At 52.6% G+C, this 25,872-nt stretch overlaps 1 long non-coding RNA gene across 1 annotated transcript; it reads right to left on the bottom strand.

Moving 5' to 3' along the window:
- Positions 1 to 23,596: 23,596 nt before the first annotated feature.
- Positions 23,597 to 25,128, bottom strand: LOC141020972 (uncharacterized). The gene is made up of 3 exons (XR_012180967.1): positions 24,907 to 25,128; positions 24,527 to 24,830; positions 23,597 to 23,733 (listed from the first exon to the last, which is right to left on the bottom strand). It is a non-coding gene; the product is annotated as an uncharacterized lncRNA (long non-coding RNA).
- Between the last annotated feature and the right edge of the window lie 744 nt (positions 25,129 to 25,872).

The raw sequence follows: 25,872 nt of genomic DNA on the forward strand, positions 1-25,872 counted from the left end.
GAAAGAAACAAACAACATAGTAAACAACCACCACATACACATGGCATGATGCACAATCAAGTATGATGCATGTCCGCTTTAATAAGGCATGGCATGGCAAAGTGCACAAACAAAACTACATAAGTAAACTAACTATTTAACATGGTTAGCATATTGACGAAACACCACATCAATTGTTTAGTTCTCTCGGTTATGTACCCAATAATATTAAATGTTGATTAACATGGCAAGAGGTGAAGCATAAGTAAACTAACTATTTAAGCAAGTTAAATGAGGCCGGAAATAACAAACAATAATTTCGGAAAATCCTCATGTGCATATTTTAGATTTGGTACTGTTCTGCCATAAACACAATTTTAATGCTGTTAAACAGAAAAATAAAGTGCACCATGTTAAACTAGGCATTTTTCTACCACATTTACATATAAAGTTTATTTAAATCCGAGTTACGGTTAATTAGTTATGAAATAAAGCATTTTAGCATGTTATTTAGACAAAATTAAACAAACAGCAAGTTTAAACATTTTAACATGGGATGAAAGTGGCATATTATGAAACTAGATGAAACTCTAAGCACTTTTCATATATAAATCATTTACAAATGATGCATGGTTATGGAGTTATTGAATGCATGAACTCTAGGGGTTTTTCTATAAAACGGCGTTCTCTGGAATAATTACTAAATCCGTCCAGACGAAAAAACATTACACAGGCCGAATCTGCAACAGGTCAAAGGGCTAGCGGGGCTGCTGGTTGCTCACCATGGGCTCGGCCTAGTCGGTGGAGGAGGAGGTGGCTGGGCTGGTTTTGAGGGCCTTGGCACGGGAGGCAGGCCAGCTCGCAGCTGGGCTAGTTGGGGCGGTCGACGCCAGAACGACAGATCGAGGCCGCGACGCGTTTCGTGAAGCAGGGGATCGAGCGGGCTGGAGGTCAACGCACGGGCGAGGGGACTTGTCGCTGGTGGTTGTCGTTCCCACATGCAGAAGCAAGGGAGGCCGGCGATGAGGGCTTGGGGAGGTCTGACCGCGGAGACGCGCCGGTGATGCGGACGAGGCGAAGGTCTCCGGCGGCGCTGGCCTCTGCAAAACGGCGGCAGCACGACACAAGTCAGAGAGAGAAGAAAAGGAGAAGGAAAGGAGAGGCAGGGCATGGCGACGGCCTACGGATCACTGGAGCATGTCGGTGACACGACGACGGGGACGAAGCAGGGGTCCGACGAATCCGGGCGACTCGCAACAAGGGCGGCAGAGGAGGCCATGGCGAGGGGGCAAACGGCGACTTGGACATCACGAGGCTGAAGATGGCGGGGTTGAGGAAGAGCCCGGGCGCCATGGACACCATGTGAGGGAGCTCGGGGAAACAGCTGCATCGGGAGGCGGCGACGGGGCGACGAGGCGACGAGGAGCGGGACGGGTGCTCCTCTCCTGATCCAGATTGGATCGAGGAAGCTGTGGCTGCGGGAGCTGCAGGGGGCACCTCTTGGACATTGGATTTCGATCCAACGGTTCGGATGGATGGATCTGGAGTCTGGGGTGAACTGGGTGGTGGCTGAAAACGAGGAGAGAAGTGGCTGCGCAGGTGACGGCGGGGAGGATCCCGAGGTGGAGCTGGTTTGGCAGCGGGGTGAGGAAAATGAGGGAGTTTGTCTAGGGTTAGATTGTTTATATAGGTAGGGGATTAGGGTAGGGGTTAATCCGGTCCTTCGATCAAATCGGACAGTCGGGAAAAAATATGCTAGGGAGTCCTAATAAGAAAACAGAGATGCTTTGTAGATGTTAGGGGATGATCCGGACCTAGTGGTAACAATAGTCCGGTTCGGGTTCGGGGAAGTTTCGGACACGGGCGAGGGGGCGATGCACTGTGCAAAGAGGGACTTCGGTTTAAGCAAGAGGGAAAACGAAGAACAAGGTTGGTCTCGGAACGGTCACGAAAGCAAGGGGGAACGCGGCAACTATGAGCGCGATGCATGTTTTAAAAACAATGATGGCAACGAGTGCCGATGCAATGCAAATGAAGACATGATGAAAGCAACAAACAAATAAACACACGACGATAACGAAAAACAAGGAAGGCATCTGGAGCGTCGGTCTCGGGGCATTACAACACTCCACCACTACAAGAGGATCTCGTCCCGAGATCTAGGATGGCACCGGAGAAAAACGGAAGGGGAAGAGGTAAAACGAAGTTGCTTCTTTGACAAACACGTGAAACCACGAACCTTGAGAGGTTAAATTTTTTTGAGAAAAGAATACAACGAAGATGAACGAGATTACAAACACTCCGTGAGAAAAGGGGAACAAGGAACATTATGAGAACCTTGTGGGTTGAAAGACATGAAACAAGGGCTTAACGAACCAAAAGAATATGAAACCACACCGGTATACGAGATAGCCAAGGAACAAGAATGACATAATTTTGACAGCACTCCGGTTGAAAAGAGAAGGAAAGCTTGATAAGATGAAAAGAAATTGAGGAGATGACACAACACTTCGGTTAAATGGATAAGCACGAAAAGAACACGATCTTCACAATTAGAGATGATAAGCGAAGAGAGCAACATCACCATGCCTCCGAAAGAAATAAGTAATAGAAGATAGATCCTTGGAATAAAGAATGGAGAAGAAAATACCAACTTCTTCCACCAATGATCTTGGAAAGCACCCTTCCAAGAAGGTTAGAACAGAGTTGTTGGAAAAAAAAACCAACAACGAAACGAATAAGCTTGTAGTGGGCTTATAGAAAACTTCTCCAGATAGAGGCGAAATTCTGCCACTACGAAAACAGTTGATTGGATTGAGATCAACAAGGAGAAGAAAACTTCTTCACCAAGATGAGAAGGAGAAAATTTGATCATTGATAAACACCACAAATAGCTACATTCCTTAGGGAAGGCTATAGGTGAAATATAACCCAATATAACTCCAACAAAAAGATTGATTGGTTGAAAAGATCTCTTGAACGAAGATAAAATGATGGATTTAAATATGTCACTCTTGAAAACTTTGTGAATCATGAACCCAAAGGGAAATTATCCAGAATGACATAGCACCACCTCAAAAGATAAGGTAGAAAGAATTGCACTTCGGAATGCAAGATGAAGAATACATGAACTCCTCAAAACAAGACATATGTTGAACACCATGTTAAATTTTAGAGTATAGCCTGGCGGATCTTAACTCCGAGAGAAATCTTGAAGAACAATTGAAGAATGAAAAAAAATCCTTGATGAACCACCATGTAGAGCCTCCATGAAGAACTCCGGTAAACAAAAGGATGATAAAAAAAGAGAAGTTGACAACACAAGGTGAAGCCTTGCAATGATTTGGGTGAAGCTTTGAAATGATATAATTGAAATAACTTGGAGCTCAGGAAAGAAAAATGAACAAATGAGATCAAGAATTTTGATGAATCTCCGGAATAAGGAATTAATCACTTGAATGAAACAAGAATAAGAATTACATTATGCGTATCCTTCACCAATTTAGATTGATGACAAGCAACGGATTTTTGCATACTACTTATTCTCGTAGAAAGGATTAAGATAGATATAGCACAAACTTGAGAAAAGTCTTCAACGAACCACTGGTAGGATTGAAACAACGAATATACATTAATATGAGGACATAGGAAAAGGAATCTTGAATGAACCACCGTAGGAATTGAAAATGAATGAAGAAAAGAGAACGAATCACCGTAAGAATTAAGGAACGCGCAAAAATACTCGAGGGAATTTAGATACATGAGAACGAATAGATCACGAGCTGACTAGAGGATACTTGAACGATGCACCGGTAAGATTTGGAGAATGAGAGCTGAATGTTGAGAACGAATAAATCTTCTGAAATGATGGCCTTCGGAGAATCAAACTGAAAAGACTCATGAATTGCCCCGGATGGGTGAAAAGAATTCTCACAATCGTAAACAATTATGAAAGATGGCATCAAGCTAGAACCATGAATCTTGAAGAGAATGGAGCAACATTTGAGAGAAACTCTTCTTCGGTCTCCAAATGTTGAGAATGACGATGAGAAACACCACCATGAATTGTTGGCACTCCGGAATGAAGAATAGAAAGGTTGAATCAACAATGAAAAGAATTTGAAAGATCTTGGAGAAAGACATATGACTCATGATAATTCATTCTTATGTCAAACTTTTAAATAAATTTGAGAATAGCTCCGGGAAAAGTTAGAAGAGTCAGGTAAGATCCTGGGAAAAGACCTGTGGGTTAGGGCCCACTCAAAAGATACACCGTTGAATGATTAAAAGAAAGATTGCGCCGGTTGAATTAAATGGCTCAAAAGAGATAACAACCTCGAGATAGCTTGAACGGATTGGGAATGAAATGCGAATCTTCTGAGATATCTTCAGCACTCCAGATAACATGAATAGCAAGAGGTGGATGATTAAGAGATGCACCGACATGAGAAAGCATTTGAAACGAGAAAAAGAATACGATCAACACTGAAAGCTTGAGTTGAGTCCACCAGAGAAGAAAAAGAACAAAGAATAATAAACTTGAAACTCCGTTAGTATCTTCATGGGAAATCACCGGATAAGAACATTGATGGAAAAGACTGGAGAAACTTCACCTCCATAAGATGGATACATGATTAAGAAATCTGAGTCCTTGAAGAAAGAGGGTGGGAGGGTGGGAAAACAAAGGCAACTTGGGTCGGAGGAAACGAACACTGTTGAGAAAAAGCTTAGAACTGATCTTGCGAATGTTGGAATGACTGGATGCACTTGAAGAGAAACACGCCGGTTGGAAAGAATTGGGATGACAATCTCGATGATCGAAAGGATTAGTATTCACATAGCAATATGAGAACACCGTTTAGGAAAGGTATGGAATGAACACTTGTCATTGAAGCAACTCGAATACCACAAAACAAAACAAAAAAACAAAGGATTTGGCTTGCAAAATAAGCCGGAACAAACATACGATAGAGATTTCGTCCGAAGTTTTCGTGGTGCGGCCCACACAGGCTCGATCGTATAGCACCATCATGTACAAGGCAGTGCACATGACATACGAAGCGTCCCCGAGTCGGCATAGCCAAGGACTCTTTAAGACACTACGAGACCACTATAAAACCTACCGTGGAAAGGCGGACCACTAGACGTCGAACCCCAATCTCATATCATGCATCTATCGAAAAGATATCATAGGAGCTACTTGAATTCCCACTTATAAACTCCCGAAACTTTCTGGTTATGCAATCAGGTGTTGGGAATACAGGGGACACAATATATCTCACCCAAACTAACAATACCTAGATCCAGTTGTATCCATCCTTCAACACATAACCAAGAAACCTTCGGAAATCATTTACCTCAACCTTCGAAAAGCATCCGTTATACGAGCTATGGCAATACTCCCGAACTCCCGCCCCAGTACTGGGTGGCGTCGAGGTAATCTCACCAACAACTGCATAAAAGAGATTTTCGATGTCGGCGAAACTCGGGTATTCCAGAACTGCAATGATAAAATTGTGACGACAACACCTCGGAGCTCAACTCCCCGGGACACTGCCACAACCCCTAAATGTCAGGAGGCACCAAGAACAATGTTCTCGTCACAAAACCATCGGAACGATTCCAAGATACCCGCGAGATCCTAAAAACAATTTAGTGAAATTTGAGGAGAGAAAAGTCAAAATTTCTACGTCAGGAGGCCTCACCAGAGCGACGAAGGGACTGAGGAGTAAAAAGAATCCTACTCTCCGATATATATAATCCTAAGACTCAAAACATTTTTGTTGTAGACTTAACAACGTCAGCGATTCGATCAAGCAGGGGGCTCCTAAGTCGGGGATGGCTCTGATTACCAACTTGTAACACCCACAATGCGGCTATATCTCCCACGTGTCGAGGCACGACTTAGAGGCATAACCGCATTGTGGTTTTTGTCGCAAGAAGGGTCATCTTCACACAATCCCATGTAATGAACAAGAATGGGATAAAGAGTTGGCTTACAATCGCCACTTCACACAATACATAAATAAATCATACATCTTTCAAGATACACACATAGACCGACTACGGTCAAAGCCAAAAGAAAAAGAAGATAACCCAAAATGCAAGATCCCCGATCGTCCCAACTGGGCTCCACTACTGATCAATAGGAAACGAAACATACTAACAACCAAGTCCTCATCGAGCTCCCACTTGAGCTCGGTAGCATCACCTGCACTGGCATCATCGGCACCTGCAACTATTTTCGAAGTATCTGTGAGTCACGAGGACTCAGCAATCTCACACCCGCGAGATCAAGACTATTTAAGCTTAAGGGTAGGAAAGGGTAGTGAGGTGGAGCTGCAGCAAGCACTAGCATATATGGTGGCCAACATACGCAAATAAGAGCGAGAAGAGGAGAAACGGAACGGTCGTCAACTAGTAATGATCAAGAAGTGATCCTGAACTCCTACTTACGTCAAACATAACTCAAAAGCCGTGTTCACTTCCCGGACTCCGCCGAAAAGAAACCATCACAGCTACACACGCGGTTGATGTATTTTAATAAGTCAAGTGTCAAGTTCTCTAAAACTGGACATTAACAAATCCCCATCTGCCAGATAACCGCGGGCACGGCTTTCAAAAGATAATACCCTGCAGTGGTGTCCCAACTTAGCCCATCATAAGCTCTCACGGTCAACGAAGGATAAACCTTCTCCCGGGAAGACCCGATCAGTCTCGGAATCCCGGTTTACAAGACATTTCGACAATGGTAAAACAAGTCCAGCAAGACCACCCGAATGTGCCGACAAATCCCGATAGGAGCTGCACATATCTCGTTCTCAGGGCACACTGGATAAGAGAAGCGTACAGGTACCAACGTAACCCAAGTTGCAAAGGGACGGTCCCGCACGGTGCTCTAGTTTGGACCAGCACTCAGAGGAACACTGGCCCGGGGGTTTAAATAAAGATGACCCTTGAGTCTGCAGAACCCAAGGGAAAAAGGCTTAGGTGACAAATGTTAAACCAAGGTTGGGCCTTGCTGGAGGAGTTTTATTCAAAGCGAACTGTCAAGGGGGTCCCATAAATCACCCAACCACGTAAGGAACGCAAAATCAAGGAACATAACACCGGTATGATGGAAACTAGGGCGGCAAGAGTGGAACAAAACACCAGGCATAAGGCCGAGCCTTCCACCCTTTACCAAGTATATAGATGCATTAAATAAATTAGAGATATTCTGATATCCCAACATAAACATAATCCAACATGGAGCAATCTTCATCTTCACCTGCAACTAGCAAAGCTATAAGAGGGGCTGAGCAAAAGCGGTAACATAGCAAAACAACGGTTTGCTAGGAAAGGTGGGTTAGAGGCTTGACATGGAATATGGGAGGCATGATATAGCAAGTGGTGGGTAGCGCGACATAGCAATAGAACGGACAACTAGCAAGCAAAGATAGAAGTGATTTCGAGGGTATGATCATCTTGCCTGAGATCCCGCAAGAAGAAGAACGCGTCCATGAAGAAGATAAACGGATGTACTCGAACGAATCCTCACAACTCCGGAACGAAACCGAAGCTAACGAGAGAAGCAACCCGGAAAGAAACAAACAACATAGTAAACAACCACCACATACACATGGCATGATGCACAATCAAGTATGATGCATGTCCGGCTTAATGAGGCATGGCATGGCAATGTGCACAAACAAAACTACAAGTTAAGTGGAGCTCAATATGCAACGAGTAGCATATTGACGAAACACCACATCAATTGTTTAGTTCTCTCGGTTATGTACCCAACAATATTAAATGTTGATTAACATGGCAAGAGGTGAAGCATAAGTAAACTAACTATTTAAGCAAGTTAAATGAGGCCGGAAATAACAAGCAACAATTCCGGAAAATCCTCATGTGCATATTTTAGATTTGGTACTGTTCTTCCATAAACCCAATTTTAATGTTGTTAAACAGCAAAATAAAGTGCACCATGTTAAACTAGGCATTTTTCTACCCCATTTACATATAAAGTTTATTTAAATCCGAGTTACGGTTAATTAGTTATGAAATAAAGCATTTTAGCATGTTATTTAGACAAAATTAAACAAACAGCAAGTTTAAACATTTTAACATGGGATGAAAGTGGCATATTATGAAACTAGATGAAATTCTAAGCACTTTTCATGTATAAATCATTTACAAATGATGCATGGTTATGGAGTTATTGAATGCATGAACTCTAGGGGTTTTTCTATAAAACGGCGTTCTTTGGAATAATTACTAAATCAGTCCAGATGAAAAAACATTACATAGGCCGAATCTGCAACAGGTCAAAGGGCTAGCGGGGCTGCTGGTTGCTCACCATGGGCTCGGCCTAGTCGGTGGAGGAGGAGGTGGCTGGGCTGGTTTAAGGGCCTTGGCGCGGGAGGCAGGCCAGCTAGCAGCTGGGCCAGTTGGAGCGGTTGACGCCAGAACCACAGATCGAGGCCGCGACGCATTTCATGAAGCAGGGGATCGAGCGGGCTGGAGGTCAACGCACGGGCGAGGGGACTTGTCCCTGGTGGTTGTCGTTCCCACACGCAGAAGCTAGGGAGGCCGGCGATGAGGGCTTGGGGAGGTCTGACCGCGGAGACGGGCCGCTGATGCGGATGAGGCGAAGGTCTCCGGCGGCGCTGGCCTCTGCAAAACGGCGGCGGCGCGACACAAGTTAGAGAGAGAAGAAAAGGAGAAGGAAAGGAGAGGCAGGGCATGGCGACGGCCTACGGATCACTGGAGCATGTCGGTGACACGACGACGGGGATGAAGCAGGGGTCCGACGAATCCGGGCGACTCGCAACAAGGGCGGCAGAGGAGGCCATGGCGAGGGGGCAAACGGCGACTTGGATGTCACGAGGCTGAAGATGGCAGGGTTGAGGAAGAGCCCGGGCGCCATGGACACCATGTGAGGGAGCTCGGGGAAACAGCTGCATCGGGAGGCGGCGACGGGGCGACGAGGCGACGAGGAGCGGGACGGGTGCTCCTCTCCTGATCCAGATTGGATCGAGGAAGTTTTGGCTACGGGAGATGCAGGGGGCACCTCTTGGACGTTGGATTTCGATCCAACGGTTCGGATGGATGGATCTGGAGTCTGGGGTGAATTGGGTGGTGGCTGAAAACGAAGAGAGAAGTGGCTGCGCAGGTGACGGCGGGGAGGATCCTGAGGTGGAGCTGGTTTGGCAGTGGGGTGAGGAAAATGAGGGAGGTGGTCTAGGGTTAGATTGTTTATATAGGTAGGGGATTAGGGTAGGGGTTAATCCGGTCCTTCGATCAAATCGGACGGTCGGGAAAAAATATGCTAGGGAGTCCTAATAAGAAAACGGAGATGCTTTGTAGATGTTAGGGGATGATCCGGACCCAGTGGTAACAATAGTCCGGTTCGGGTTCGGGGAAGTTTCGGACACGGGCGAGGGGGCGATGCACTGTGCAAAGAGGGACTTCGGTTTAAGCAAGAGGGAAAATGAAGAACAAGGTTGGTCTCGGAACGGTCACGAAAGCAAGGGGGAACGCGGCAACTATGAGTGCGATGCATGTTTTAAAAACAATGATGGCAACGAGTGCCGATGCAATGCAAATGAAGACATGATGAAAGCAACAAACAAATAAACACACAACGATAACAAAAAACAAGGAAGGCATCTGGAGCGTCAGTCTCGGGATGTTACAGTGGTGGATTGCCTCTTGGGCTGAGGATGAACAGTACAAGGGGAAGAACAGCCTCCTGAGGTGAGCTGTTCTTGTGCTTGGTGAGCTGGTGTGTGGGTGAGGATCGCTCGAGATGAGTTCTGGTGGGTGAGGATCCGATGCCTCCTACTGTGGTGACTAGTCCTATTTATAGAGGCCCTGATCCTCTTCCCAAATATTGAGCGGGAAGGGATGCCACAACGGCCAATTTAAAAGGGGACAGCTAGTACAAGCTATCCTGACAAAAGTATTCTTCGCCTGCCAAAGGCTCTGGTGGTGACGCCGTCTTGGGCTCCACGATGACCTCCGTCTTGCCGTCCTGCTGGTCTTGGCCTCATTGCACCGATATGGAAACCTTTGCTTGATTCCTCGGTACTCCTCGTCTATGCTTGCCTCCTTAGCACCAAAGAGGAAACATGGACACTGTGCGCGCTGGCGCCCGCCTGGCCTTGATCTTCACGGCTCACATCATGAGAACCTCGCAAGGTTTTCCTTGCCTTGATCTCTCCGCCCCTCACGAGCCATCCTGGTGAGGCCGCTCCCGAGGAGGTCTCGTGTCGTCCGCCTCGCGAGGCTTGGCCCCTCACGAGGGTCTTGAGTGCTCGTTCGTGAAGATGGGCCGTACGGGCCCGCTCGCAGAGCCACGCCGTGGGCCGCACGCAGGCAAGTCTAGGGAACCCCGTTCCTAGAACACCGACAGTAGCCCCCGGGCCCAAGGCGTGCTCGGACTTGGCTTCGAGGCGAAGCCAAAGGGCAAGTGCGAAGCACTGCAGGCCCCAATAGCCTGCGGTCTTGGTCGACGCGTGGCGTTTGATTGGACGTGGGCGTCTCCGCTTCCCCACGCCGCCTCGGCAACTGCCCACTTTACGAGTCCCTGCTGCATGCAAGGAAAAACCATCATTACTTGTGATCGTGGGGCCACTGGTTGGCCTTCTCCTGCTATAAATGGGGAGGGGGGCAGAGCCCCCGTCGCCCATCTCTTCCCATTCCGCTCGCTTTTCCCCCTTCACTCCATTGCCAGTAGTGACACCAATGGCGCCGTCGAAGAGGTTCTCCGCCGTGGAGAAGGGGAAGGCCTGTCAGGAGGGGCCCGGCTCTCCGGTGCCCAAGAGTGGACGCGGCCGTCCCGCAAGCACACCGCGACCCTCGCTGCTGCTCCCTGTAGCCGCGGTGGGGCCGCTTCGCGTGGTGGGGGTCGCCCCGGTCGTGGCAGCCTTGTCGGTGAAGGGAGATGTGCCGTGGTCACACGGCCTCCCTGGCCACGCTTCCACTCGGCGGAGGTGCTGGTGGAGTTCGTCGTCTGGTCAGAGAAGCCGGCCGGCAACTGGCTTCAGCTCCCGCGCTTCTTCGCCAACGAGCTGCCGGCCGCAGGTCCAGGCAGGCTCTGGCTGCAGGCGGACAGCTGCTGCAGCAGGGCTTCCTGGGTCGCGGTTGAGGTCTCTGTCGCGGGCAACATAGCGCTGGCCCGCGGCTAGCAGACGTTCGCCCGTGCACGCGGCCTGGGCAAGCTGTGCACCCTCCATTTCAAGTACGACGGCGACGCGACCCTCTACGTGAGGGTGTTTGGGGAAGATGGTCACCGCGCCAGGTGCTGCCCCGAGGTCAACGACGGCGGCGAGGTGGTCGGCCTTGGCGATGGTCGTGACGAGGATGAGGGCAAACCCGCCCTTGGTGCCGACCATGTCTCGTCCAGCTAGGGCGGTTCTTCCTCCGGCGACAGCTCCAGCAGCGGTGGTTACGACCAGCCGCCATGCCACCGCGCCCGCTTCAAAGGTGGCAGCGGGTCGTCTCGTCGTCGCGCCGCCGTGAAGCGCGAGGAGGGGTCTGGCTGAGCCGGCACCAAGAGCCCGCCCTCGGGGACCACTGTGGGGGCACGCGCCGCTTTTATTTTGTTGTTCCTTTCCTTCCTACATTAAGGTGTTGTTTGGATAACTAGTATTTAGGATAAGTTTTAGCAATACCAGTTTTATGAGGATTTTTAGGAAAACCAGTTTTAAGTTGTTGGTTTGGTAAAACTGATTTGTAGAGTACTTTGTTTGGCCTTAAAAACGTCAAATATGGCTACTAGTTTGGCTGGGGCAAGTATTCAATGGATTTTCATGTCACAACCAAATGTCCTTCCTCTGAATCTTCTTCGATGCTTTGATACACGTACATACAATCTCTTGTTCACAAGCTGTACCGCTGCCAGTGCGGTCGTTAACCATAGACAGCTTGGTCGACGAGCCTATGCGCGTCGTCGCATGATACATCCTTAATCATCGGCGCGAAGGTCGACGGCGGAGGTCAGGAACCGTCAGTCGCAAAAACAGTTGCATGACGGTGAGCAGCTCGAGCCGAGAGGCAGCATGATGAGGTTGTACACGTCCGCTCCGGTGAGCAAGCCGGAGCAGATGTAGTGCGGGCACGGTTGACGTAGCAGGAAGAGCTAGCACATAGCATGGCGGGCGGAAGGCCGCCATGAACCCGGCAAGCATGGAGCCAAAGTCGTAGAGCCGAGCGCCCATGGCCACCTTGTGGAACACATTGGAGGCCTTGACGTCGCCGTACATCCCTGCCTCCATGCGCGTTGTTGCACCGTGCGCCGCTCCGTCGAGGTGCTCATCCAGGGCTTCGGGAAGCAATACTACTCACCTTAGATGAGCTAGTCGGCAGCGATGTGGCTAGGATACCAGCAGGAAGTAGCAGGAACAAAGGGGCAGACGTTGGTGTTACGGCGAGTCGACGACGCAGCCCGCCCGGCTTTTTCTAAAACGCGTTTTCATAAAAACGTCTGGGACCCGTTTTTCCAAAAACTCATATTTTGGGTATTATGAGAACCCATTTTTGCTTATCCACGAATTAGTTAGATTAGCCAAACAGAGTTTTGAGTTATTTAGAGCCTGAAACGGGATTATATATAACTGATTCTCTATAAAGCAGCTATCCAAACAAGCCCTAAGAGAGAAACCAGTATGGGGCCCTGGAGGGGCGTGCAACGTACTATGATTTCCCAGTTATTATGCTATGTTTATGGTTCATGTATTATGTCGCAGCATAAATGTCTTATATAGGTGCGTAGGAGTAACTTAGCTTGCCGTGTTTGAAGTAGTCTCCGCCTCACGAGGCACGCATTCCTCAGCACCTGGCCAGGCATTTTGGGAACTGGAAAAAAAATTTAGTTAAGGAATTTCGAGCCTTGATCGCAGGCGTCGCCACCAGCCATGACTCAGCGCCTCACATCGCGGTACCCGTGGGGCACAGATTAGGGGAGGAGCGCCAGCTTGCCGCTCGAATGAGGGTGCTTCGCGAAAAAACAAGACGCTCACGAGGGCACCTGTCCAGCCCCCTCGCGAGGGACGCGAGAGAGAGTACAGGCAAAATAGAGAAACGAAGGCAGGACAGAGGCAGAAAGCGACAGGGCGAGACCAGCAAGAGAACACCAGAAAGCAAATTTTGATTAAAGAGGGGCGAGCCAACTACGGAAAGCAAATGAAAAGCCGCGTCCGACACCTAGTCTAGTCTTCTTGTCTTCTCACCAGCATAGAGCTAAGTGCTGCCACTAGGACGTGGGAGGGAGCCCCAGAGGCCCGAGGGCGGCACTCCTGAGACTCCGTGGCATGTACAACCCCACTCATTATTACGTGAGAGTGTCACGAGTGGAGACCTTCATAGGCACTGGGCCTTCTTCACAGGCGCTAGGCCTTTCTTCAAGGGTAGAACTTTCGGAGGTGCTGGATGTTCCAGGCATTTTGGATGGGTCCCCGTCCTGCGTCTCCAGGCGCGCGGCGCAAGGCCTGGAGACGTGGACAACCTTGAACGGGCCCTCCCACATGGGTGAGAGCTTATGCAGCCCTTCCCTGGAGAGCACCCGCCTCGGGACAAGGTCACCCACCTCGAGCGTCCTCGAGTGGATGTTGGGGCAGTGGTACCGCCGCAGCGCGTGCTGATATCTTGCCGCTCGTTGCGTGGCTTCACGGCGGCTTTCCTCCCCTGGCACAAGGTCCATCCCGCGCATGGCGTCCTGCTGCGCCTCATCAAATGCCAGGACCCACGCGGAACAATGTTTGACCTTGTGAGGGAGAACCGCTTCTTCTCCGTGGACGAGGAAGAATGGGGTCTCACTCGTTGGCTTGGTGGCGGTGGTGTGGATGGACCACAGCACGGACTGGAGCTCGTCATGCCAACCCCTGCCGTAGGCCTCGAGCTTCTTCTTGAAGGTCCTGGTCTTGAGGCCCCTCAGGACCTCTGCGTTGGCGCGTTCGGCCTGACCGTTGCTCCTAGGGTGCACCACCGAAGCATAGCAGATCTGTGTTCCAAGGTTAGCACAATATGTCTTGAAGAGATTACTAGTGAACTGCGAGCCGTTATCGGTGATGATGCGGTTGGGGACCCCGAACCGGCTCACGAGACCCTTGATAAACTTGACCGCGGAGCCAGCTGGGATGGTGCGGACGGCTTCTACCTCCGCCCACTTGGTGAACTTTTCGATGGCGACGTAGAGGTAGCGGTAGCCCCCAGGCGCTCGAGGGAACGGGCCCAAGATGTCCAGCCCCCAGACCGGGAACGGCCATGAGAGTGGGATGGTCTGGAGGCCCTGAGCCGGCTGACGAATCTGCTTGGCGTGGAACTGGCAGGCCTCGCAGGACCTCACCAACTCAGTCGTGTCGTTGAGCGTCGTGGGCTAGTAGAATCCACTACGAAACACCTTGCCGACGAGGGTCCGTGACGACGATTGGTGCCCGCAGTCCCCGCCGTGTATGTCGGCCAACAGCTCTCTTCCTAGATCCCTAGAGATGCAACGCAAGGAAACGTCATTTGGCCGCTTCCTGTATAACTCACCGTCCCAGATGCAGTACGTCGTGGCTTGTCGGGCCACACGCTCCATGTCCTCCTCCTCTTCCGGCAGCGTCCCTTGCGTCAGGTATTCCTTGAATTCCTTGATCCAGCACCCTTCCTAAGGTTCGAGCGCCAAGAGCAAGCGCCCTCCCGAAGTCGGGCCGCAGGCCGGGGTTCCTGAGGCAGGTGGCTGGGGGAGCTCCTCCCGAGGTAGCGTTGTTCTTGAGAGCGGCGGTCTTGCTGATGGCTTGAAGAGCCGCTCCTCAAAGACGCCAGGTTCTTGAGGTAGCCGCTTGGATGCCCTTCTGGCGATGTCGTCGGCTTCCTTGTTGGTGCCATGGGGCACATGTTGCCATTCCAGACCCGAGAACTGCTTCTCCATCTTGCGCACCTCCGCGTGGTATGCCTCCATGTGCTCGTCTTTTGGCTCATATACTTTGTTGGAGAAGTTGACGAGGAGCTGAGTCGCCCTTGATGGTGAGACGCCTCACCCCCAGGGCCATCGCAGCCCTGAGGCCAGCTATGAGGCCCTCGTACTCTGCTATGTTATTGGAGACCTTCTCGCCCTGCTGGAACCAGAGCTGCACGGCGTATTAGAGCTTGTCCTGGGTGGGCGAGATGAGCACCGCTCCAGCCCCCGCGCCCTGGCGTGAGAACGCGCAGTTGAAGTACATGACCCAGCCGTCCAGCGCTTCGCTCCCTGGAGATAAGGATTGGTTCTCGCCTGCTTCGAGCTCTGGGGCGTCAGTCCATTCCGCCACAAAGTCTGCAAGCGCAGCCCCCTTGATGACCCTGGTCGTACTGAACTCTAAGTCAAACGCTTGCAGCTCGATGTTCCATTCAGCGACTCGCCCAACAGCATTGGGGCTCCTGAGCACTCTTTCCAGTGGGTAAGCCGAGACGACCTTGATGGGGTGACCCTGGAAGTAGTGGCGCAGCTTGCACGAGGCCACCAGGAGCGCGAGTAGGATCTTCTGAGGCATGGGGTATCGTGCCCTCGCATCCCGCAGCACTATGCTGATGAAGTACACCGGGTGCTCGATGAGGGCGGGAGAGCTGATGGAGTCTTCGGCCTCCGGGGGTTGAGGTGTCTCTTCGGGGTCTTCGGCTTCAGGGGCTTGGTGGTCTGTCGGAGCAGCCGCTGCTTTGCGAGCTTCGCCTTGTGTCTGATCACGGGTTCCGGCAAAGCCCTTAAGGTTCGAACTCTGGGGTGCGCGCGAAGTTCCCCCCTACCGATCTACGTCCTAGCTTGCTAAGATCTCACGGACGAGCTCAACGAACTTGCAACACAAGGGACACAGGGTTTATACTAGTTCCGGCCACCGTTATTGTGTAATACCCTACTCCAGTGTGGTGGTGGTGGATTGCCTCTTGGGCTGATGATGAATAGTACAATGGGAAGAACAGCCTCTTGAGGTTGAGGTGTTCGTGCGCTCTGGATCAGATGAGATGCCTCCGAATGAGTTATCTCCTACGGTGGTGGCTAGTTCTACTTATATAGGCCCTGGTCCTCTCCCCAAATATTGAGCCGGAAGGGAGCCAACAACGGCCAATTTGAAAGGGGACAACTAGTACAGCTTATCCTGACAAAAGTGGTATTCGCCTGCAAAAGGCTTTGGTAGTGACGCCGCCTTGGGCTCCATGGTGACCTCCGTCTTGCCGTCCTGCTGGTCTTGGTCTCGTTGCACCAATATGGAAACCTTTGCTTGATGCCTCGGTAGTCCACGCCTGTGCTCGCTTCCTTAGCACCAAAGGGCCTGCGCGTGCTGGCGCCCGCCTAGCGCCCGCCTGATCTTGATCGTCATGGCTCACGTCATGAGAACCTCGCGTGGTTTGCCTTGCCTTGATCTCTCCGCCCCTCGCGAGCCAACCTGGTGAGGCCGCTCCTGAGGCGGTCTTGTGTCGTCCGCCTCACGAGGCTTGGCCCCTCGCGAGGGTCTTGAATGCCTTGTTGATGAAGATGGGCCGTACGGGCCCACGCGCAGAGCCACACCGTGGGCCGCAGGCAGGCAAGTCTGGGGACCCCCGTTCCCAGAACGCCGACAGTAGCCACCGGGCCCAAGGCACGCTCGGGCTTGGCTTCGAGGCGAAGCCAAAGGTCAAGTGCGGAGCGCCGCGGGCCCCAATAGCCTGCGGCTCTGGTCAACTCGTGGCGGTTGACTGGACGTGGGCATCTCCGCTTCCCCACGCTACCTCGGCAACTGCCTGACTTGACAAGTCCCTGCGACATGCAAGGGAAAACCATCATTACCTGCGATCGTGGGAGGCGTTGGTTGGCCTTCTCTTGCTATAAATGGGGAGGGGGGCAGAGCCCCGTCGCCGATCTCTTCCCAGTCCGCTTGCTTCTTCCTCCTTGCTCCTCTGCTAGAAGCAATGGCGCCGTCGAAGAGGTTCTCTGCCACGGAGAACGGGAAGGCCCCTCGCGAGGGGCCCGGCTCCCCTGTGCCCAAGCGCGGACGCGGCTGTCCCCGTAAGCACACCGCGACCCCCGCCGCGGCCCCCCGCTCCCGGGGTGGCACCGCTCCGCGTGGCAGGAGTCGCTACGTTCGCGGCAGCCCCGTCGATGAAGGGGGACGCACCTCCTCCCCGGTCGCGCTTCCACTCGGCAAAGGTGCTGCCGGAGTTCATTGTCTGGTCGGAGGACCCAGCCGGCAACTGGCTTCAACTTCCGCGTTTCTTCGTCGACGAGCTACCAGCCTCTGGCCCAGGTGGGTTCTGGCTGCAGGCGGACGGTTGCTGCAGCAGGGCTTCTTGGGTCGTGGTCGAGGTCTCCGCCGCGGGCAACATAGCCCTGGCTCGCGGTTGGTAGACGTTTGCCCGCCTGCGTGGCCTGGGCAGGTGGTGCACCCTCCACTTCAAGTTTGATCGTGACGCGACCCTCTATGTGAGGGTGTTCAGGGAGGACGGTCTCCGTGCCGGGTGCTGCCCCGAGGTGAACGACGGTGAGGAGGTGCTCGGCCTCGGCGACGGCCGCGACGAGGACGAGGGCGAACCCGCCCTAGGTACCGGCCACGCCTCATCCAGCTACGGTGGCTCTTCTCTCGGCGATAGCTCCAGCAGTGGCGGCTATGACCAGCCGCCACGCCGCCGCGCTCGTTTCGAAGGTGGTAGCGGGTCGTCTCGTCGTCGCGCCTCCGTGAAGCGCGAGGAGGTGTCCGGCTGAGCTCGGGACGTCGCCAAGGGCCTGCACCCATGGACCGCTGTAGCGGCAAGCGCCGCTTTTGTTTTGTTCTTCCTTTCCTTCCTACATCAAAAATGAAACCAGTATGGGCCCTGGAGGGGCGTGTATTGAACTATGATTCCTCAATCATTATGCTATGTTTGTTGTTTCCGTGCTGTGTCGTTATTTTGTGCAGAGATAACTTAGCTTGGCGCATTAGGGGTAGCCTCCTCTTCACGAGGCACTTTTTTCCTCGTGCCCGTCTTGACTTAGTGGTCGCTCAGGAACTGCAAAAAATTCGTTAGGAAGCTCGCTAGGAGACTTATCGTTCACCTAAGCCTTGACCCAGCGCTTCATATCGCGGTACCCGAGGGGCACTGATTAGGAGAGATGTGCCAGCTTGTGGGCTCGAGCGAGGGTGCCTCGCGAGAAAGCAGACGGAAGGCAGAGAGAAGGAAAAACGCTCGCGAGGGCACCTACCTAGCACCCTCGCGAGGTATGCAAGAGAGAGAACACAGGCTAACTAGAGTCGGAAATAGCGGCAAAAGGCGACGGAACCAAATCAGCAAGGAACACCAGAAGCAAACTTCGTTTAAAAGAAGGCGAGCCAACTACGGAAAGCAAATGAAAAGCCGCGTCCGGCACCTAGTCTAGTCTTAAAGTCTTCTCACCAGCGCGGAGCTAAGTGCTGCCACTAAGACGTGGGAGGGAGCCCCCGAGGCCCGAGGGCGGCACTCCTGAGACTCCGGGGCATGTACAGCCCCACTCATTATTACGTGAGCGTGTCACGGGCGGCGATCTTCACAGGCACTGGGCCTTCTTCACAGGCACTGGGCCTTCTTCACAGGCACTGGGCCTTTCTTCACAGTCGCTGGGCCTTGCTTCATGGGTAGAACTTCCGGAGGTGCTAGATGTTCCAGGCGTTCTGGATGGGCACCCCGTCCTGCGTTTCCAGGCGCGCAGTGCCAGGCCTGGAGACATGGACGACCCTGAACGGGCCCTCCCACATGGGTGAGAGCTTGTGCAGCCCCTCCCTAGAGAGGACCCGCCTCAGGACGAGGTCGCCCACCTCGAGTGTCCTGGAGCGGATGTTGCGGCAGTGGTATCGCCGCAGCGCCTGCTGATACCTTGCCGCCCGTAGCGCGGCTTCGTGGCGGCGTTCCTCCCCCAGCACGAGGTCCATCCCACGCGTGGCGTCCTCTTGCATTTCAATAAATGCCAGGACCCGTGTGGAGCGATGCTTGACCTCGTGAGGGAGGACTTCTTCTGCCCCGTAGACGAGGAAGAATGGGGTCTCGCCCATCGGCTTGGTGGAGGTGGTGCGGATGGACCACAACACGGACTGGAGCTCCTCGTACCAGCCCCTGCCGCAGGCCTCCAGCTTCTTCTTGAAAGTCCTGGTCTTGAGGCCCCTCAGGACCACCGCGTTGGCGCGTTCGGCCTGACCATTGCTCCTGGGGTACGCCACCGAAGCGTAGTAGATATGCGTTCCAAGGTTAGCACAGTATATTTTGAAGAGATTACTGGTGAACTGCGAACCGTTATCAGTGATAACGCGGTTGGGGACCCCCAAGCGGCTCACGAGACCCTTGATAAACTTGACCGCGGAACCAGCTAGGATGGTGCGAACGGCTTCCACCTCCGCCCACTTGGTGAACTTGTCAATGGCAACGTAGAGGTAGCGGTAGCCCCTAGGCGCTCGAGGGAACGGGCCCAAGATATCCAGCCCCCAGACCGCGAACGGCCATGTGAGTGGGATGGTCTGGAGGCCCTGAGCGGACTGATGGATCTTCTTGGCGTGGAACTGGCAGGCTTCATAGGACTTCACCAACTCGGCTGCGTTGTTGAGCGCCGTGGGCCAGTAGAATCCGCTACGGAACGCCTTGCCGACGAGGGTCCGTGATGACGAGTGGTGCCCGCAGTCCCCTCCGTGTATGTCAGATAGCAACTCCTTCCCCTGGTCTCTGGAGATGCAACGCAGTGAAACATCATTTGGTCGCTTCCTGTACAACTCACCGTCTCGGATGCAGTATGCCGTGGCTTGCCGGGCCACGCGCTCTGCATCCTCCTCTTCTCCGGCAGCGCCCCTTGCATTAGGTACTCCTTGAATAACTTGGTCCAGCATCCCTCTTGGGGCTCGAGCGCCAAGAGTAGGCGCGCTCCTGAGGTCGGGCCTCAGGCTGGGGCTCCTGTGGCAGGCGGCTGCGGGAGCTCCTCCCGAGGCTAAGCTGTTCTCAAAAGTGGTGGTGTTGTTGATGGCTTGAAGAGCCGCTCCTCGAAGACGCCAAGCTCTTGGGGCTGCCACCTGAATGCCCTTCTAGCGATGTCGTCAGCTTCTTTGTTGGTGCCACGGGGCACGTGCTGCAACTCCAGGCCCAGGAACTGCTTCTCCATCTTGCGCAGCTCCGCGAGGTACGCCTCCATGTGCTCGTCCTTCGGCTCGTATACCTTGTTGGAGAAGTTGATGAGGAGCTACGAGTCGCCCCTAACGGTGAGGCGCTTCACCCCCAGAGCTACCGCAGCCTTCAGGCCAGCTATGAGGCCTTCGTATTCTGCAATGTTGTTGGAGACCTTCTCGCCCTGTTGAAAGCAGAGCTGCATAGCATAGTAGAGCTTGTCCTGTGTGGGCGAGATGTGTACTGCTCCAGCCCCCGCGCCCTGGTGCGCGAAGGCGCCATCGAAATACATGACCCGGCCGTCTGGCGCCTCACTCCCCGGCGAGGTGGACCGGTCTTTTCCTTCTTCAAGCGTCGGGGCATCCATCCATTCCGCCACGAAATCAGCGAGTGCAGCTCCCTTGATGACCCTGGTAGTGCTGAACTCCAACTGGAACGCCTGCAGCTCGATGTTCCACTCAGCGACCCTTCTGGCAGAGTTTGGGCTCCAGAGCACCCTCTCCAATGGGTAGGCTGAAACAACCTTGATGGGGTGACCCTGGAAGTAGTGCCGCAACTTCCGCGAGGACACTAGGAGCGCGAGCAAGAGCTTCTGAGGCATGGGATATCATGCCCTTGCGTCCCGTAGCACCATGCTGACGAAATACACTGGGTGCTCAATGAGAGCAGGCGCGTTGGTGAGGCTCGTGTCTTGCGGGAGTTGGGGTGCTTCCTGAGGTAGCGGAACCCCCGACGCTTGATCGCTTGTCGGGACCTTGGCGGCACCGCCCTGCCGAGCTTGGTCCTTTGTCGACGCTGCTGCGGTTCTTGCGGCGCCTTCCTGATCTTGCGTCGGCTCAGCTGGTGGCGTGGCTTGGCGCGATGCACCTTTGGCCTGGTGCTCTTCCCGAACCGCCACCAAAGCCGCGCTGGCGGAGTACGGGGTGGCGGCAAGATAAAGCACCAGGGGCTCGAGAGGTCGTGGCGCTACCATCACTGGAGGGCTGGTCAGGTTTCTCTTGAGGTCTAGAAAAGCTTGGTCTGCCTCCGGGGTCCACTCGAACGGGCCCTTCTTTTTCATCAGCTTGAAGAAGGGTAGGGCGCGCTCTCCCAGCTTGGAGATGAAGCGCCCCAACGCAGTTACCCGACCGGCCAGCTTCTGCATTTCCTTTAGGGTTTGCAGTGGGCTCATGTCTTCAATGGCCTTGATCTTCTCTGGGTTCGCCTCGATCCCTCTGTGGGATACGAGGAAACCCAGCTGCTTGCCCGAAGAGACACCAAACACGCACTTCTCCAGATTAAGTCGCAAGTTCACCTGGCGCAGGCTCGCGAAAGTCTCCTCTAGATCTTGGATCAAGGTTCGGGCCTCCCGAGACTTCACCACGAGGTCGTCGACGTGGGCCTCCGCGTTTCTCCCGAGCTGTCGCCCTAAGGCGATATGCATCAACCGCTGAAAGGTCGCGCCCGCGTTGCGCAGTCCGAAAGGCATGCAAGTGTAGCAATACACCCCGCACGGGGTCAGGAAGGCTGTCTTCTCTACATCTTCCACCGCCATCTTGATCTGGTGATACCCTGAGAATGCATCCAAGAACCACAACAGGTCGCACTCGGCGGTGGAGTCGACGATCTGGTCAATGCGTGGAAGCGGAACGGATCTTGGGGGCAGGCCTTGTTGAGGTTGGTGAAGTCGACGCACATTCGCTCCTTCCCGCCTTTCTTCCGCACAACGACGGGGTTTGCCAGCCATTCGGGGTACTACACCTCACGAATGGCACCCGCCGCCTCCAACTTGTGGGTTTCTTGGACGATGAAGGCATGCTTCTCCGCGAACTGCCGCCTCGCCCGCTGCTTCACAAGGCGTACATTGGGGCACACCCTTAAGTGATGCTGAATCACCTCTCTCGGGACCCCCACCAGCTGATTGGGTTCCCATGCAAATATTTCCTTGTTTGTGCACAAGAACTTCACCAATGCTTCCTCTTGGCTTGGTTTGTAACACCCACGATGCGGCTATATCTCCCACATGTCGAGGCACGACTTAGAGGCATACCGCATTGTGGTTTTGTCGCAAGAAGGGTCATCTTCACACAATCCCATGTAATGAACAAGAATGGGATAAAGAGTTGGCTTACAATCGCCACTTCACACAATACATTAATAAATCATACATCAATCAGAGATACACACATAGGTCCGACTACGGAACCAAAATAAAAGAAGACAACCGAACTGCTAGATCCCTGATCGTCCCCAACTGGGCACCACTACTGATCAACATGAAAAGAAGCAACACAACGGACAAGATCTTCATCGAGCTCCCACTTGAGCTCGGTTGCGTCACCCGCCCTGGTATCCCTGGCACCTGCAACTGTTTTGGAAGTATCTGTGAGTCACGAGGACTCAGCAATCTCACACCCGCGAGATCAAGACTATTTTAGCTTAAAGGAAAGGACGGGGTAATGAGGTGGAGCTGCAGCAAGCACTAAGCTTATATGGTGACTAACATACGCAAATGAGAGCGAGAAGAGAAGCAACGGAACGGTCGTGAACTAGCAATGATCAAGAAGTGATCCTGAACTCCTACTTACTTCAAACATAACCCAGAAACCGTGTTCACTTCCCGGACTCCGCCGAAAAGAGACCATCACGGCTACACACGCGGTTGATGCGTTTTAATTAGGGTCAAGTGTCAAGTTCTCTACAACCGGATATTAACAAATTCCCATCTGCCACATAACCGCGGGCACGGCTTTCGAAAGATATAACCCTGCAGGGGTGTCCCAACTTAGCCCATTATAAGCTCTCACGGTCAACGAAGGATAAACCTTCTCCCGGGAAGACCCGATCAGTCTCGGAATCCCGGCTTACAAGACATTTCGACAATGGTAAAACAAAACCAGCAAAGCCGCCCAAATGTGCCGACAAATCCCGATAGGAGCTGCACATATCTCGTTCTCAGGGCACACCGGTTTGTCCAAGCTTCCGGTAGGCCAGCCCAGAGTTGCCCCTGGTGGCCACCGGCGACCGACGGGTTGGACCAACACTCAAAGGAGCACTGGCCCGGGGGTTTAAAATAAAGATGACCCTTGAGTCTGCAGAACCCAAGGGAAAAAGGCTTAGGTACGCGAATGGTAAAACCAAGGTTGGGCCTTGCTGGAGGAGTTTTATTCAAAGCGAACTGTCAAGGGGGTCCCATAAATCACCCGACCGCGTAAGGAACGCAAAATCAAGGAACATAACACCGGTATGACGGAAACTAGGGCGGCAAGAGTGGAACAAAACACCAGGCATAAGGCCGAGCCTTCCACCCTTTACCAAGTATATAGATGCATTAATTAAGATAAGAGATATTGTGATATCCCAACATAAACATAATCCAACATGGAGCAATCTTCATCTTCACCCGCAACTAGCAACGCTATAAGAAGGGGCTGAGCAAAGCGGTAACATAGCCAAACAACGTTTTGCTAGGAAGGGTGAAAAGGTTAGGGGCTGACATGGCAGTATGGGAGGCATGATATAGCAAGTGGTAGGTAGCACATCATGCCAATAGAACGAGCAACTAGCAAAGCAAAGATAGAAGTGATTTCGAGGGGTGGTCATCTTGCCTGCGATCCCGCTAGGAAGAAGAACGAGTCCATGAAGAAGACAAACGAATGTAGTCGAACGAATCCTCACAACTCCGGAACGAAACCGAAGCTAACGAGAGAAGCTACCCGGAAAGAAACAAACAACCTAGTAAACAACCACCACATACACATGGCATGATGCAAAAACAAATATGATGCATGTCCGGTTTAATGAGGCATGGCATGGCAAAGTGCAACAAACAACACTACAAATTAAGTGGAGCTCAATATGCAACGAGTTGCATATTGACGAAACACCACATCAATTATTTAGTTCTCTCTCATTTATGTAACCAACAATATTAAATGTTGATTAACATGGCAAGAGGTGAGACATAAGTAAACTACACATTTTTAGGCAATTTAAATGAGGCCGGAATGACAAACAACAATTCCCGGAAAATCCTCATGTCCATAATTTAGATTTGCTACTGTTCTGCCATAAACACAATTTTAATATTGTTAAACAGGAAAATGAAGTGCACCAAGTTAAACTAGGCATTTTTCTACCGCATTTACATATATAATTTATTAAAATCCGAGTTACGGTTATTTAGTTATGAAATAAATCATTTTAACATGTTATTTGAGCAAATTTAATCAAACAGCATTATAAACAATTTTAACATGGGTGAAAGTGGCCAATTATGAAACTAGATGAAATTCTAAGCATTTTACATGTTTGAATTATTTTAATCCGATGCACGGTTAAAGAGTTATTATATGCATGAAGTTCAAGGGTTTTTCTGTAAACTATAAACTCCTGGATAATGCTAAAATCGCAGCGCAGGAAAAAAAATAACACGGGCCGCATCTTGCTGGTCCGATATTGTACAGGAGGGGGTACTGGAGGGGCTTCTCACCCATGGGCTTGGCCCGGTGAGGCAGAGGCGAACTGGGCCGGATCTGGAGAAGGCAAGGGGAGGCTGCTGGCCCAGGCGCGGAGGCCACGCGCGACTGCGGTCAACGGGGTGAGCGGGCGAGCTGTTCGCTTCTGAAGAACAGAAGCAGCAGCAGGCGGGACGAGGCGCTGGCTCAGGCGAGCGAAGCAGAGGCGCTAGACTTGACGGGCGGCGCAGATGGTCTCCGGCGAGGGCACCGGTGGCCGGGGACGGGGCCCAGGCGGCGGGATCCGGCCAGAACGGGCAAGGGCGGCGGAGGTGGCTCCTGCAAAAGAACGGCGGCGCAACATAAATCAGATAGAGGGCGAGAGAAGTGGAGGAAGGAGAAGAAGGGAACGGGCCTTGCTGGAGAGGAGGTCGGCGACGCGATGCAGGAGGCGGCTTGGCCTGGTGAGGCAGAGGAGTCGAGGAGAAACTTGGGAAGGCTCGCCTCCTTCTGGAACGAGAGGATGCAGGGGCTCCAGGAGCGCGAGGCCCTTGCTCGGGAGGAGCTGGAGGCCCGCCGGCGGCTGGACTCGGATGACGCGGGGCTCTTCCGCCATGGGCTCCTATGGGAGAGAGAGAGAGAGCGAGAGGGAACAGAGAGATGTGAGGCACGGGAAGAAGAAGGGAGGAATAGAAAGGGCAGGGTCACGGGGGCGGCCTGGTCCACGGGTCGCCGACGACGAGGTCGCGAGGTGGAGGAGCGCTCGGGCGCTGCTGCTTGCGATGAGGTCGAGGAGGAGGTAGGGCGAGGTGGTGGATGGGTTGGATTGGTGGCTGGATCGGGTGGATCGAGGGGATGCCTCGAGCGCTGGTTCGGTGAGAAGGGGATCTGGGAGGATCCCGAGGAAGACGAGACAGGAGGAGTGGCGGCGGTGGCTGGACAGGGGAGGATCTCTAGAAAATAGGTTTGGTTCAAATGGACTAGGGGTAGACTATATATGTATGGGAAAAGTGGGGAGTTTGGATCATCCGATCAAAATCCGACGGATGAGAATAAATAGGTAGGGAAGTCCAAATAACAAAATGGAGATGTTTTGTAGATGTTAGGGGATGATCCGGACCCAACGATAACAACAAACCGGGTCGGGTACGGGACAACTTTCGGACGCGCGGGAGGGGACTATGCACTGCGCAAGGAGGGGTTAGACGGTCACGGTCAAGAGGGAAGCGAAAAATACGATAGGTCTGAAACGGTGAACGCAGGCAAGGCGATCCGAGGGAAGGTGATGAAGGCAAAAGGAGAAACGTCAAGGACGAGCGAATGCAAGTTTTAAAACATGACGGCAACGAAGTGCCGATGCAATGCAAATGATGCGATGATG

The sequence above is a fragment of the Aegilops tauschii genome, chromosome 3 (genome assembly GCF_002575655.3).
Source record: "Aegilops tauschii subsp. strangulata cultivar AL8/78 chromosome 3, Aet v6.0, whole genome shotgun sequence".
Taxonomy (NCBI): domain Eukaryota; kingdom Viridiplantae; phylum Streptophyta; class Magnoliopsida; order Poales; family Poaceae; genus Aegilops; species Aegilops tauschii.